Source organism: Dendrobates tinctorius, unplaced genomic scaffold (assembly GCF_039654945.1).
Source record: "Dendrobates tinctorius isolate UK_male_01 unplaced genomic scaffold, ASM3965494v1 ptg000003l, whole genome shotgun sequence".
NCBI classification, from domain to species: Eukaryota; Metazoa; Chordata; class Amphibia; order Anura; family Dendrobatidae; genus Dendrobates; species Dendrobates tinctorius.
The window spans coordinates 28,288,388-28,301,544 of NW_027361671.1; positions in this window are offsets into that span (position 1 = coordinate 28,288,388).

Here is a 13,157-nt window from a genome sequence, read left to right on the forward strand (position 1 = left end):
ATGTTCGCTCGCTTCAGGGCCCCCGGCTTACTTCCTTCAGATCAGCCATGAGGGTCCTAGGGAGGATGGTGGCGATGTCGGAAGCGATTCACTTCGCTCAATTTCACTCAAGACCACTTCAGCAGGCCATTCTGTCACAGTGGAACAGGTCTGTCTCCTCCCTTGATCGTCCAGTTCAACTCGAGTCAAACAGCCCCTCAATTGGTGGCTGACATTGTAGCAGAGTGTATCTTTTGAGAATCCACCGGTACACAGGAGAACTTCACTGAGCAAGTTATTTTCAGTAAACAGCATTTACTTCTTATGGGTAAACATGAGATAAGAATTCAGAAACACACAGCCTGTGCTGCTGGTATAATACAGTCAAAAGCAAAAGTAAAACTAACGTCAACAATAGAGCTTCCCTCCCCACAATACAGTAAACATTTAACTTCACACTATCGCCATCTGCTGTCAGGCTAGTGTAAAGTCCTCCTTTACATAAACAATAAGTCCATTTCTTTTGCATATGCCAACACCCTTTCTCAACAGTAAGGACTTATTCAGTCAAACCCAACTTTTTTATTAGTCTCTGGTGTTTATCAGCATTCAACGCCTTCCTGAAGATGTCTGCTGTCATTTCTTCAGTAGGATAATCCTATACTTCACATTTCCCAAGTCTTTGATTTCAAAATGTTGCTTCAGGATTTTTAGAATGTTTGCTTTATCCCTTTCTTGTTCAGAACAAATCAAAATGTCGTCTACATATATGAGTACATAAATTCATCTATTCATCAGCCTTTTTGTGTACAAGCATGGATCAGCTTTGCTTCTTTGAAAATTTTCATTTAAAAGCACTTCCGTGATTTTATTATTCCACGCTTTAGCTGCTTGCTTTAAACCATATATGCTTTTCTGTAATTTGCAAATGTTGGGTTTCTTTCATCTTTGAATCCTGGAGGTTGTTCCATGTAAATGTCTTCTGTTAAATCTCCATTCAAAAATGCTGTCTTTACATCCAGATGTATCAGTTCCATCTGTTTCATAGCTGCAACTGTAAGTAAAGTTCTTATTGTAGTATGTTTGACAACTGGAGCAAATGTCTCATCATAGTCTTCTCCATATTTTTGAGAATACCCTTTAGCTACGAGTCTTGCTCGGTATCTTTCAGGAGTGTCATCTGTTTGATATTTTACTTTAAAAATCCATTTACATCCTATGGCTTTTCTTCATTCTGGTAAATCTGTCAGTGTCCATGTATTTGAGACATGCATTGATTTCATTTCTGTTTCTGTTGCTTCTATCCATTTATTAGCTTCTTCTTTAGGGAGTTTAGATATGTCTTCCCAAGAAGTTGGTTAGTAAATTTTACTTGTGCTTGTCTTGTATGAGAGACGTTTTGGTGGTTTACCTTTGCTTTCTCTCATTGAACGTCTTGGTTCTGTGTCTGTTTGTAGTTGTATTTCTTCATTTTCAGTATTCTGTTCTTCATCAATTTCAACTACTTTCTCATCAGATACCTCTTCAGCTATGTCACTGCTATTTTTCTAATTTTTTGAGTCAATTGAAATCATAGTGTTTTCATTTAGATCCTCAATGAATGTCACACTGTTACTCACCGTGACTCTGTCTGTTTTGGGATCTAGGATTCTGTATCCCTTGCAATTTTCACTATATACAACAAATATTCCCTCCATGGATCTATTTTGAAGTTTGGAGCGTTTTTCTGTTGGAATGAATATAAAAACTTTTCATCCAAAAACTTTTAAATGATTGACACTTGGTTTCATACCTTGCCACAGTTCATATGGAGTTTTCTTCAGTTTTCTGGAAAAAAGTATGTTCTGTAGATATGTAGCTGTCACTGCTGCCTCACCCCAATATTTCTCTGGTAGTTTGGAATCTGTCAGCATACATCTCATCATTTCTGTCAGAGTTCTGATTTTCCTTTCTGCTACTCCATTTTGTTCAGGTGTGTATGGAACAGTTTTCTGGTGTTCTATACCATTTTGTCTTAAGTAGTTTTCTATTTTGTGAGCAGTAAATTCACCTCCATTATCACTTCCGATGACGATTGGCTTCCTTTGAAATTTGTTACTCGACCTTGTTACGTAGTCTACAAGTTTATCAAAAACTTCACTTTTGTTCTTAATTAAGTATGTGACTGTGTATCTTGAGTAGTCATCTATGAAAGTCATCATGTACCTATTTCCTCCTGATGTAGTCACTTTCATGGGTCCACATACGTCAGTATGCACCAAATCAAGTGGTCTCACTTTCTTTTGGAATAGATATTCTTGTGGCTTTAGATTTTATACAACATTCACATCTTACGGTAACTGAGCAATCTGATATCTTTAGATCTTTTGTCAATTCTTTTCTTTGTAGTTCCCTTATACTGCCAGGGTGTCTGTGTCCTAGACGTCTATGCCACACGTGAATACAGTTCTTGTGATCATGTGTACATACCTTCATCTGTTCCTTTGGTGTGTCAAGATGATATAATTGTTCATTTGCCTTGACATTGGTTATCACCTTGCTTCCTGCTAGGATTGCACACTCATTGTCTTTGAATTTTACAGTGAGTCCTTTGGCTGTTAAACGCTTCACAGATAACAATCCGCCTTCCAATTTTGGAACATACAACATATTCTGTACAAGTATCTTTGAATTTTGTCTGAACTTGTTTGAACAGTTTAGCATACCTTGTCCTATACCTTCTGTGGTTATTTTGCTCCCATCGGCAAGATAAATGGCTTCTTTCTTATCTAAATCAAGATCAGTGAAGTAATTCTTGTCACTTGTCATATGATTCGTTGCTCCTGAATCAATAAACCAACCAAGTGATGATTTCTTGTCTGTTACTTTAAATGTGCCATTCCAATTATTCTCACACGAATCAGAAATTGTGTTTTTCACTTTCGGTGTATGCTCTTTATGTTGTAATTTTTGTAGTTCTGCTTTCCATATGATACAGTCTTTCTTTAAATGACCTTTTTTCTTACATCTGTAACATTCTCTTGTCTCTTTATTATAAGGTTTTTTTACATTCTGTAGCTTTAAGAGCGTTTCCACTGTCCTTTTCAGTAGAAGAATCATTTGTCTGTTCTGTTCTTCTCTGATATTCATCTATTAGTCTGGTTTTCACAAAATCTAATGTGATGTCTTTTTCTGGTCTTGTCTCTAGGGCATTTATCAAGACTGTATACAAATCTTGTAAACTGCACAATAGTATTGCTGCTACATGACTTTCTTTAATATCTTCACTAATAGACCTTAGCTGTGATATTACTTCCATCATTGATAATATGTGCTTCTGCATATCGTCATTTGCACTCAATCTCATACTGTAAAGCTTTCTTAATAGAAATAACTTGTGATTTAAACTAGATCTTTCATATAGCTTTTTCAATGCGTCCCACATTCCTTTTGCTGTTTCTTCATTCCTTATGTAGATTAATTGAGCATCATCCACTAATGAGCTAATGGTGGCTCTAGCGTTTCTATTCTATCTATCTCATGTCTGATTATCTTCATCAGGTCTATCTGTAATGATTACTTCCCATAGATCATCTTTAGATAACAACATCTCTACTTTGAATTTCCATAACTGATAATTTTCACTGTTCAGCTTAGCTACTGTGAGTTTCAGCTCAGTGCTGCACATCATTTTAATATAATCTTACTTGTTTTATGAAGATATTCTTCTTTCTTCTTTCTTCTTGAGAGTTCCCGTATATCCTGTGTGTGGTGATTCTCTAATTATCTCCAGTGTGCGGTCATCCAGTTCCTGGGATCATAAATTCCTTTGTCCCTCTGTATCTGGATTTTTTCTTTTCAGTCTCCGTTCACTGGGTTTTAGCTCCTTCTGTTAACAGAGATTATCTGCTTCTCCAGTGTCTGGATTTATTGCTTGGAGTTATCTTCTGGGTGTCTCTGTCCTGGGTGCCTGGGATTCTGCGTCCTGGGTGTCTGGGATTCTGTGTTCTGGGACTATCTCCTGTTCTGGGCCCATAATCTGTAGCAGAGTGTATCATTTGAGAATCCACCGGTACACACTGAGCAAGTTATCTTCAGTAAACAGCATTTACTTCTTAAGGGTAAACATGAGATAAGAATTCAGAAGCACACATCCCGTGCTGCTGGTATAATACAGTCAAAAGCGAAAGTGTCAGGATCCTGTCAGCACCAGCATGCAGCCTCCGCTGAGCAGGGACTCACCCGCACTGTAGGGGGGCCTGGGGTCAGGTACAGCCGGAAAGTACAGATACACAGGACCTGTGGATGCTGAAGTTTCGCAAGCAATCACAGGACCTACGGTCTTGTGACTGCAAGGGGGCCGGGCTTAGCGTCCTGCTTTCAGAGATGGCAAGACACTATACAGAAATACTCAGAGTCAGGCAAAACGGAGGTAATACACAGAGATATCAGTAAAGCACCAGGGATGAGACAGAACGGATAGTCAGGGCCAAGCAGAAGTCAAAACCAAACATACATAGAAGGTACCAAGCAGAATCCAAAGCAATATCCAGAGAACAGACTGAGTCGTACACAGATTATCAAGCAACCAGAACACAGCACAAACACACTCAGGGGTCACCACACAATGCCAAGGGCGAAAATATAACTGACGGGGATGGGAGCGTCCTGAGGCTATAAGAAGCTTCTCCCAGAACCAGGGAGAGGCCACAATCATAGCCCCAGGTGTGCAGGTAAGCCTGCACCGGGATCACAACCTTTAACCCCAGAAATGCCAGTCATCAGCACTGGTTCCAGACATTAACCCCACGTGTGCGAGTCAAACCCGCACTGAGATCATGACAGAAAGTAATACTTTCATCAACAATAGAGCTTCCCTCCCCTCAATACAGCAAACATTTAACTTCACACTATCGCCATCTGCTGTCAGGCTAGTGTAAAGTCCTCCTTTACATAAACAATAAGTCCATTTCTGTTGCATATGCCAACAGACATCACCTCTCACCTCCCAGGGCAGGTCCACTGGCAAGTTGTGATGACGGATGCCAGCCTTCTCAGCTGGGGTGCGGAGTTTCGCCATCTGACCATCCAGGGTCGTTGGTCGGCACAGGAGGCTGCACTGCCAATCAATGTCCTAGAGATATGGGCAATTTTTCTGTCCCTACATCACTGGGAAAAGCTTCTCAAGGGTCTTCCAATCCAGATCCAGAAGGACAATGCCACAGCGGTGGCATACATCAACCACCAGGGAGGGACTCAGAGTTCCTTGGCGTTGGCCGAAGTCTCTAAAATCCTTCATTGGGCAGAGGTAACAGTGCCAGTAATATCCGCGGTGCACTTTCCTGGCATGGACAACTGGGCCGCTGACTTTCTCAGCTGCGAGGGCCTCACGGCAGGGGAATAGTCCCTGCATCAGGAGGTGTTCCATCAAATTTGCTTTCGTTGGGGGACCCCAGATGTGGACCTTATTGCATCCCATCTGAACAGGAAAGTCCCACGATTCATTTCCAGGATCCGAGATCCTCTCGAGGTGGGCGCCGATGCTCTGACCATTCCTTGGTCTCAGTTTGTGCTCCCCTATCTGTTCCCTCCCCTTCCTCTTCTTCCCAAGCTGTTGAAGAAGATCAAGGCGGAAGGGATGTCAGTCATTCTCATCGCACCAGATTGGCCCAGAAGGTCTTAGTTCGTGGACATCGTCAATATTCTCACTGACGCACCCTGCAAGCTTCCAGACAGATCAGATCTGCTGTCTCGGTGTCCGATCTGCCACCCCAATTTTCAGTCGCTCAATTTGATGGTGTGGCCATTGAAACCGTGATTCTGAAGGAGTCAGGTTTTTCAGATCGGGTAATTCACACCATGATCCTGGCTAAGAAGCCATCGTCTTCCGGAATATACTATCGCACGTGGAAGTCCTATTTCAGTTGGTGCGAGTCCATTCACATCCCACCTATGTCCTTTTTGCTCCCTTCTATTCTGGCATTCCTCCAGGCAGGCCTGGACACGGGTCTTGCCCTTAGTTCTCTAAAGGGTCAAGTATCGGCGCTTTCCATTCTTTTCTAGAAGACATTATCCTCTAGACCGCAGGTCTAGACTTTTCTTCAGGGGGTAGCTTATGCAGCATCTCCGTATCGGACTTCCGTGAATCCCTGGGATCTCAATCTAGTCCTAGAGGCCCTACAGGGTTCGCCCTTTGAGCCTCTCAAGGAAGTTTCCCTGTCCTTTATCTCCTGGAAAGTTGCCTTTCTCGTGGCCAACACCTCCATCCACTGCGTCTCAGAGTTAGCGGCCTTTTATTGTTGCCCTCCTTTCTTGGTGCTTCCCTAGGATACGGTGGCCCTGCGGCTTCCGCCTTCCTTCCTTCCCAAGGTGGTGTCCGCTTTCCACCTAAATGAGGACATCGTTCTACCTTCCTTTTGTCCTGCTCCAATTCATCCTCTGGAATGCTCCTTGAACAAGCTAGACCTGGTAAGGGCGATGAAGGTCTATTTGGCTAGAATTGCTTCTTTCCGGAAGACAGACTCCCTTTTCGTCATTCCGGATGGTGCGCGAAAAGGCCTGCCGGCCTCCAAGGCGACTATTGCTCGCTGGATCAGATCGGCATTTTGGAGACATATCGGGTAAAGAACAGAGTGCCCCCTCCGGGGGTTAAGGATCACTCTACCCAGGCAGTGGGTGCCTCCTGGGCGGTGCACTGCAGCTTTGCAAGGCTGCAACCTGGTCTTCTATCCACACGTTCGGAAAATTTTACAAGGTCCACTCCTGTGCTTTAGCGGATGCCAGCCTAGGCAGAAGGATCTTGCAGGCGGCGGTGGTGAGTTCTCAGACCTAATGGAAGTTTGCTTTTCCCTCCCAGGGACTGCTTTGGGACGTCCCATGGTTCCTGTGTCCCCCAATGAAGCGATGCAGAAAACAGGATTTTTGGTTGCTTACCATAAAATATGTTTCTCGGAGCCTTCATTGGGGGACACAGCACCCTTCCATGTTTTACAACTCCTGTTATTTGTTCTGTGTGTTATGGTTACAGTTGCGTTGTCTGTTTGGTCTCTATTCTGTTGCTTCTCCTACTGCTTTCTCACTAACTGATTAATTTATTGTCAGTCAGTGGGGTGTACACTGCGAAAGAGGAACTAACTTTTTTATGTGCATAGTGTCAGCCTCCTAGTGGCAGCAGCATACACCCATGGTTCCTGGGTCCCCCAATGACGGCTCCGAGAAACAGATTTTACGGTAAGCAACCAAAAATCCTGTTTTTCCCTGGTTTAAAACAAACTTGCCAAGTTCTTTAGTCAGTCTTCAGGGAAGTAGATGGTTTTTGAGTGCCAATGAAACATTTGTTAATTGCCATGTCATCTTTTGCAGCCTCAATCCCTCCCAGGGGTGGATTATAATCGGGGAATCAAAGAAATCTGGGCTACAGCTCAGGCCCAAGGGGATGGAGAATATGATCAGGTTGCCCATATTATAGTCTTCACCAGTAGCTGTGTGCATCATAGGCAGCAAAAACAAGCTGCAGAGAAGTCGCACAAATCTGTTCTTGGCTTCCTGCCCTTTGAGGACATGCAACTGTAATGAATTGGTCGTTGGAAACTATAAAAAAAAGTGTAATCTTTGAAAATGTTTTAACTATAAAGTATGTCTTTTATGTTAATTGCATATATATATATATATACCTTCTGTTTGGGAAGTCATGATCTTTACACAACATTAAAGTTTACACAGTCATTTCACCCCTTTTGAAAAAGCATCCAACGCGAAACGCGCGTCAGGGGATCACAGGAGGGTACATTGGTGTACTGGTGATTATGGGTAAGTGATATTTATTTTGATACAGATGGGCACACTGATTTGTCAGTTGTTCCGGACAATGTTGTTTATATATGCTCATGTTCCTGTATGGATACTTTGCTTGGGATTTATCCTGTTGTACTGTATTACCGATATGCATATTGTATAACTCTTGGTCGCAGTATCACCATATGTACCTCTGTATTGGCCGTAGTATTCCTTCTTTCCTTTTTATTGTAAAAGCCTTAATATTGGTATGTACATCTTGTATATTTTCAAAATTATTTGAATTAATAAAATATAATTTTTTTATTGGATTAAGGACCAAAACTGTAGGATTTTCCAAATACAATCAATCAGATTGATGCTCTTGCTTTACAAAAAGCTATAAAATAAAGTGAAACTTTGATCATGATTGTTATTTCCCATGCAAAGCTTAGTGCACCAATATATTGTGTGAAGAGTGTGAAGAGAAAGGGAACATGTTGATCTTCTTATCCTAGGAAACCAACAGTTTATTTAATTCACGTAAGCTTTGTGTCACATCTGACATTTTCTAAAATTACAATAATAAAAGGGGGCCGAAAAAGCATGAAATGTCATCTCAACCTAATTAGCCTGTGCCCAAAGGCCGCACATTGATCGTCACATTGCTTATTATGCGGCAAGACATTCGATTCTTTGAACATCTTCAGGGCTGTAAAATTATTTTGGGTTTAGCAGATAAGAGAAGGATAAATTTAACGACTGTGAAAATCCACAGCATTAAAATGAATTGTGTGTAGTCAAAGTTTTACAAAGTCCTGCATACGTATAGCTACTTTTACTCCTGGGAAAAACAAGTTTAATAAACAGGAATGATTGTCATTTGATACATTTTTTAAGGAACTGGTGCTTATTCAGCACAGATGATGATGAGCAAGTTGTCAAGAAAAGACATGTCATCATCTGTTGACTAAGAGACACTGGGATAATATTACTGAAATGCTCCATGGTTTATGGGGTTTGTCACAAACATATATAATTGAGACTGTTTAATCTTATTGTGCAAGCTTTATACTTGAAGTGAAATGTCTGAGTGTAGAAGGATGCAGACATGACTCACAATCTGTCTTCTTACCACAACTGTAAACACGTACACACTGGTTGGAAAGTGAACCCATGTGTTATTACCACTGTATTAAGTGGCAATGTGTAAAAGTACTGTCAGCTCAGTCAGATTTTGCACTAGCCTCACTTGGTGTCATGACTCTGGGTCCATGGGATCCTGCCCTGTCCCTAACGCTTGTGGCACCCAAGCTCACCCTGTTCCACAGATTACTTCTGATAGTGAAGATGCCGGGGCCACTTACCATGCCTTAGCTCCTGAATCTGCCTTCAGTCTGTACCTTTCCCCCACCTAGGGAAGAGGGGAGTAGTAGTGTACCGTAATACACCAACCAGACTAATAAGGTAATACGAACAGGGATAATGGAAAATAACAATCATGCAAATATACTGACACAAACAACAGAGGTAAACACCAGGGAGTGGAGAATGGAGTACAACCAAAGTAGGAGAAGAAGGTGAATTCATTCGGATTCGTGTTCGGTTTCACATGCATTTTTACTCGAAGTCGGCAAAATTTGGTAAATTATTGCATTTCCACTAATGCTTTTGTTAGTACTTTGGCTAGGATAGTGGTTCTGTATAATGAGCGGGGGACGTGTTTTATGAATGGAGGGGGTGTGTATAGATCAGAGGTGCAGTGGAGTGTAATTTTTTTTAATAACTTAATGTGTGTACATTCCGGCAGCCAATCAGGGTGCAGAAACCATACACAACATGATGACACAAGGTCTCCTGTGATTGACTGCCAAAGTCACATGTCCCTGGCCATATAAAAAGCAGACATCTTGTTTTGCTGATGCCATTTTCTCAGTGTCACAGTGCAGAGAAGACGCTCCTGCTGCAAGTGAACTTGTCAGTTAGCTAGATAGGATCCTGTCCTGTGTGAAATCGATCTTCCAGCATCTAACTAGATTGTACAAAAACTGTGATGCAGTCTCAAGAGGCCCCAGTTGCTAATCCAAATCATCTCTACATATAAAAATCAATGTGTGTGTGTGTATGTGTGTGTGTGTGTATCACCCAGTGGCGGATTATAATGAGGTCAATTTGGGCAGTTGCCCCGGGCCCAGTGGGGTTAAGGGGCCCACAGCCCAGGCCAGTAAATTGCCCCATTATAATCCGCCACCGCGCAGGGCCGGATTATAGGCAGGGCAGGCGGGGCTTCAGCCCCGGGGCCCCCACCACAAGAGCTTCTAAGGGGGCCCCCACCACATTCCTGCTGGCTGCTGCAATGGCACTCCATCTTCTCCCCACCTAAAAGTGAGTGACCGTGGGGGCGGCATTATGTGCTCTGCTACCAGCAGCATCTACAAGTAGCGTGAACGCTGATGCTGCTGGTAGCGTGCAAAGGCTTGTGATGAGATCACAGGAGGGAAGGTGTCAGGGCCCCCGATCATGTGACCCCTGTCTCCTCCCCTCCTGTGACCTCATCACAGGTCCTGTGCGCACAGCACAGAGCACTGAGAGCAGCCATGTATGTGGAGTGCGGCTCTGCGGGTGGAGGTCGGTGCTGGAGGCTCCATTATTCTCTATGTGGAGTGCAGCTCTGCGGGTGGAGGTCGGTGCCGGAGGCTCCATTATTCTCTATGTGGAGTGCGGCTCTGCGGGTGGAGGTCAGTGCTGGAGGCCCCATTATTCTCTATGTGGAGTGTGGCTCTGCGGGTGGAGGTCGGTGCTGGAGGCTCCATTATTCTCTATGTGGAGTGCGGCTCTGCGGGTGGAGGTCGGTGCCGGAGGCTCCATTATTCTCTATGTGGAGTGCGGCTCTGCGGGTGGAGGTCGGTGCTGGAGGCTCCATTATTCTCTATGTGGAGTGTGGCTCTGCGGGTGGAGGTCGGTGCTGGAGGCTCCATTATTCTCTATGTGGAGTGCGGCTCTGCGGGTGGAGGTCGGTGCTGGAGGCTCCATTATTCTCTATGTGGAGTGCGGCTCTGCGGGTGGAGGTCGGTGCTGTAGGCTCCATTATTCTCTATGTGGAGTGCGGCTCTGCGGGTGGAGGTCAGTGCTGGAGGCTCCATTATTCTCTATGTGGAGTGCGGGTGGAGGTCGGTGCTGGAGGCTCCATTATTCTCTATGTGGAGTGCGGCTCTGCGGGTGGAGGTCGGTGCCGGAGGCTCCATTATTCTCTATGTGGAGTGCGGCTCTGCGGGTGGAGGTCAGTGCTGGAGGCCCCATTATTCTCTATGTGGAGTGTGGCTCTGCGGGTGGAGGTCGGTGCCGGAGGCTCCATTATTCTCTATGTGGAGTGCGGCTCTGCGGGTGGAGGTCGGTGCCGGAGGCTCCATTATTCTCTATGTGGAGTGCGGCTCTGCGGGTGGAGGTCGGTGCCGGAGGCTCCATTATTCTCTATGTGGAGTGTGGCTCTGCGGGTGGAGGTAGGTGCTGGAGGCTCCATTATTCTCTATGTGGAGTGCGGCTCTGCGGGTGGAGGTCGGTGCTGGAGGCTCCATTATTCTCTATGTGGAGTGCGGCTCTGCGGGTGGAGGTCGGTGCCGGAGGCTCCATTATTCTCTATGTGGAGTGCGGCTCTGCGGGTGGAGGTCGGTGCTGGAGGCCCCATTATTCTCTATGTGGAGTGCGGCTCTGCGGGTGGAGGTCGGTGCTGGAGGCCCCATTATTCTCTATGTGGAGTGTGGCTCTGCGGGTGGAGGTCGGTGCTGGAGGCTCCATTATTCTCTATGTGGAGTGCGGCTCTGCGGGTGGAGGTCGGTGCTGTAGGCTCCATTATTCTCTATGTGGAGTGCGGCTCTGCGGGTGGAGGTCAGTGCTGGAGGCTCCATTATTCTCTATGTGGAGTGCGGGTGGAGGTCGGTGCTGGAGGCTCCATTATTCTCTATGTGGAGTGCGGCTCTGCGGGTGGAGGTCGGTGCTGGAGGCTCCATTATTCTCTATGTGGAGTGCGGCTCTGCGGGTGGAGGTCGGTGCTGGAGGCTCCATTATTCTCTATGTGGAGTGTGGCTCTGCGGGTGGAGGTCGGTGCTGGAGGCTCCATTATTCTCTATGTGGAGTGTGGCTCTGCGGGTGGAGGTCGGTGCTGGAGGCCCCATTATTCTCTATGTAGAGTGTGGCTCTACGATTCGTGACCCCCGTCACGTGACGAGGGGGGCCCACAGAGTCTGAACTGCCCCGGGCCCTGGCTACCCTTAATCCACCCCTGGTATCACCAACCAATCACGAAGCATCTTTCATTTCACCAGAGCTGTTCAAAAGAAGCTAAGCTGTGATTAGTTCCTATGACCAACAATTTTCATTGCAACCAATCACTAAGCATCTCTCATTTCACCAGAGCTGGTTAAAAGTAGCTGAGCTGTGATTGGTTGCTATGCACAAGTTTTCTCACTTGACAACACCTCAGCAGACACTGACATGGTGGGAGAAATCTAGCATCCCCAGGAATATAAGCTCCAGCCATCGTCTGTCCCCCAGAAAGGAGCAGAGAGCACATGACAGAAATGAATCCCCCCTTCCGTGTGGTATCATTAAGTGACACACATGAATGTAGGAAAGTGCACATATTAAATGTCATGTGGATTTAAAATTTTCTCTCAGACACTTTTATGCATTATTGATGTGTTACTGTGCTCTGATGCTGTGAGTTTTTTTAAAGTGCTACTTTCCCCATAATTCACCTGAATATACCCATATAACACGTAATGCTTTTCCCATAACAACCCACTAAATATGATACTATACTGCATACAGATGCTGTACATCCATGAGCAACTCAGCCGGACAAATTACAAGTTGATGGTGCATGAAAATGTGTGTGAGGGTTTCTCTATTGTACTAATGTATAAGGTTTGTGCCTGTCCATTGGTGAAAAGCATGACTGTGATATTTATGGTGGCAGATAAGTGAGAATATCAGCCTGATCAGTAGAAAACCTGGGATCTTAGTGAACCATGTTTCTGTGCAATTTCACTATTCTACTTTTACTGGCTCTGACGGGATGATGTGGGATATTAGGGGTAGTAGTCCGGTAGCTCTGGCTGACGGGATGATGTGGGATATTAGTAGTCAGGCGGCTGTGACGGGATGATGTGGGATATTAGGGATAGTAGTCTGGTAGCTCTGGCTGACGGGATGATTTGGGATATTAGTAGTCCGGCGGCTGTGACGGGATGATGTGGGATATAAGGGGTAGTAGTCCGGTAGCTCTGGCTGACGGGATGATGTGGGATATTATAGTGAATGTGGCTATGTGGAGTGGGCGGGGCTCTACACTCAGCTTTATATATAGATACTTGCTGAAGAGCCCGGCTTGCCCGGGCATGGTAACTAACTGTGGTTAGTTATAGCAA